The 3,394-nt window shown below is 43.6% G+C and overlaps 1 non-coding gene across 1 annotated transcript; it reads left to right on the top strand.

Moving 5' to 3' along the window:
- Nucleotides 1-604: 604 nt before the first annotated feature.
- On the top strand, nucleotides 605-676 carry Trnak-cuu (transfer RNA lysine (anticodon CUU)). The gene has a single exon. It is a non-coding gene; the product is annotated as a tRNA-Lys (tRNA).
- Nucleotides 677-3,394: the final 2,718 nt, after the last annotated feature.

Here is a 3,394-nt window from a genome sequence, read left to right as displayed (position 1 = left end):
GATCTGTGTGTCCCTCGTTTACGCCCCCGTTTCATTATCGCTCATTTGTTTCGCATCGAAAAAACAAAGTTCAGCTTCCAAGCACAAATGTATTCAAAGGTAAATAACAAAATAACAAGTATATGGATTTTAAGGGCTCGCTTTCTTTGTCAAACACAATATTATTGAGAACTAACAGAAAAAAAAGCCAAGGAAAGTATAGGGGTTGTTATTTGTAGTAATTAGGATATAAATGTGAAGAAAGTAAAGTGGACGAAAAGATAACTTGCCGCCGGCAAGTTATCGTGCTACGCGTTACGTGCCGCGATTTTAAGTTCTCGCTTTCTTTGTCAAACACAATATTAATGAGAACTAACAGAAAAAAAAGCCAAGGAAAGTATAGGGGTTGTTATTTGTAGTAATTAGGATATAAATGTGAAGAAAGTAAAGTGGACGAAAAGATAACTTGCCGCCGGCAAGTTATCGTGCTACGTGTTACGTGCCGCGCTACGTGACGCTAACTGGCAGAAAAAGAGTGTTCCTACTCGCCGCCATGGCACTCCTAGCTAACACTCCTAGCTTTATATGCGCATATATACACCATAAAATAGACGAAGGGATGACCGCCGCCGTAGCTCAGTGGTAGAGCATCGGACGCTTTATTCGAAGGTCGCAGGTTCGGTCCCTGCCGGCGGCAGGTTATCGTTTCGTCCACTTTACATCTTTTTAAAGGCTAGATCAGAGCATAGTTCTACAAAGAAAGACACTCAACGCAAACGCTTCGTTGTTTTACCTTACATTCATCGTTTTTCCCATCAGCTAAAGCACATAGCCAATCGGTTCGGTGTAGAGGTTGTTTTCAGTGCACCCAATAAGATTCAACGTATCTGTCGTGCGGTGGACCAAAAATTCGACAAAAAAATCAAGAAGAATAAACGTGTTTGCCTTTCAAAAGAAAGCGGAAAGTTCGTGAGGTGCAGGATAGGGGCAGTTTATTTGTTGCCCTTAACCTGCGGTCGGGTGTATATAAGTCAGACTGGCCGATGCGTCAATCACTCGCCTTAATGAACTTATGAAGTCATTGGATTGATGAACATATGAGTCATTGAATAGTAATAACTCCCATCTAGCCGAGCATTACAGGAACTGCCAATGTCATCCTGTGTGGTGTGATACTAACATTTTGTTTTATCATAAAGACAAGATAACTCGGGAAATAGTTGAAGCTTTCCACATTAGAAGGTGTGCTGATAAATGCGTAAGCAACCCATCGATTGCACTAACTGACAAGGAGTTCACCTTTTTGAGTAGCACTTGACTTTTAAAACCTGCTGCACGATGTAGTTACTTCTGCAATATTACTGTCATGATGTGTATTTTCTTATGTTTCCTTATGTTTTGCTTGTTTGTTTGTTTGATTCTTTTTACGCACATGCGCTCTTGAGCTACCCTGGGTTATATATTTCGTGTACTTCCTTCAATAAACTTAGTTGTGAGTTCGCGCCCGTTTGTCTTCTCGCCTTTCGTTTCCGTCTTTTGTGCGCGCGCCGAAGTGTTTCCAATAACGGAATGGCCCCAAGAGCCCCAAGGCCGTGGAATGTATATCATGCTGTGCATGACATGCATGTCATGATTTTCATGTTATGGCCTTTCATTTACGTTCGTAATACGGTCATGTTATTCCATACCAATCTTGGTATACATCCGGTTAACGAAACGGCCAGGAGAGCACAAAGTCGTAGGCGGCTAGATAGATAGATAGATAGATAGATAGATAGATAGATAGATAGATAGATAGATAGATAGATAGATAGATAGATAGATAGATAGATAGATAGATAGATAGATAGATAGATAGATAGATAGATAGATAGATAGATACGCTCAAACTCGCAGAAGTTCGCTAAGAAATGCTTCGCATTTAAAAAGTTCAGCTAACCGCGAAACCTGTGAAATGCTGTGATTAGGCCATTCAAAAAGCGAAGCAATAACAAGAAATGTGGCGTAATGCAGCACACCCAAATAGACACTATTCACAACTTTCAGTGACTATACGGGGCGCCACAAGAAATCCAATATGGCTGAATATCCAGTGATCACCTGCGCGCAGCGAGTCATTGCCGCATGTGTTGTCACTAGTGCCTGCCTCCTGACGGCTAGGATAATTTTCCACGGTATTAAATTTCCCCTTCAGGATGTAGCTCACGCTTGAGCGCATAAACTGCGACACACACGGCACGATTTTGAGTCCGATTTGACGTCCTGCGTGGTGGTGTAGCAGGCGCAATGGCGATGTTTCGTCGTACTGGGTCGCCGGATCGGGCGTCTGGCACGCGTCGAACTCGGCAGCTTTTGCTCGTCCGACCGGCCCGGCGATCGCACGGCCGTATAGACCTTTGCATCGGGCGAGGAGGATGGACTTGCAACCAGCGATTTCCCACTTTCTGGCTCGTGCGCGACGGCGTGGAGTGTGCGGGCTGATGCTTGGATGAGTGGCGTTGTCGAACTATTTTTGCGTGTTTTGGGTCTACCCACAGATTTTCTTCTCTTTTGCTGCGATGTCAGTCAGCGAAAGATCAACGGGAAACCGCTGTGCTGTTTTTCGTTGTTCTAACAACTACAGAAAATGAAACTGCTGTCTGAATAAGTATGCCGCGTGCATCACCAAGCGCGGAGTGCCTGCGGTTGCGGACGCTTCAAGGTACATTGTTTGTGTTACGTTACAGGTTCTAAATTGACAAGTCCCGCAATATATTTGGAATTATCAGTGTTCCACGCAGTCAAATGACAATCGGATATGGCCAGATTAGCGAATAGACATAAGCGATCAAGTACGCAGCCCTGTTCGGTAAACTTCAAAACATCTAAGCTGCCCTCGAGTGTTGTTTGCACCTGTGTTGTTTTCGCTTCGTTTTAATGTTATATTGTAATATAATCGGTTTGGTCTAGGAATTATCCTCGTAGCTCGGCTCAACACGGTGATCGCTGCAGTTGATGTAGCTATATTAGTACGTACGAGAAATCCATCACTTCACAGCGGGGTAGCTGGCATCATACATTTCATTTGTGCTCTGCACCGGTCTTGTATAAACCGGACTATAATTAAACACTACGTGAAAAGGACGTGGCGATATCCTTGTCGTGAGGTTAGATTTTCCGTAGAAGAGTGGTGTGTACGGATACGATGTTCGACATGAAAGCCAAATAGTAAAAAAAAGAGAGAGAGATAGAGAGAGTTTTGTCGCTTCGTGTGTAGAACAACTACCTCGGGAAGGCAATTTTTTACGTGGTCAAGAACCGCGTCCAACAAGCCACGAAATGAATTGAATATAGTCGATTCTCTTGTAAGCGCGAGACAAAGAAACGTTGTTACTCTTGTCTAGTGCTTCTATAACTGCGAGTTTTATTGCTTAGC

Source organism: Rhipicephalus sanguineus, chromosome 9 (assembly GCF_013339695.2).
Source record: "Rhipicephalus sanguineus isolate Rsan-2018 chromosome 9, BIME_Rsan_1.4, whole genome shotgun sequence".
Taxonomy (NCBI): Eukaryota; Metazoa; Arthropoda; class Arachnida; order Ixodida; family Ixodidae; genus Rhipicephalus; species Rhipicephalus sanguineus.
The sequence above is the reverse complement of the archived record's forward strand: the minus strand, read 5'-3'. Positions and strand labels throughout refer to the sequence as shown.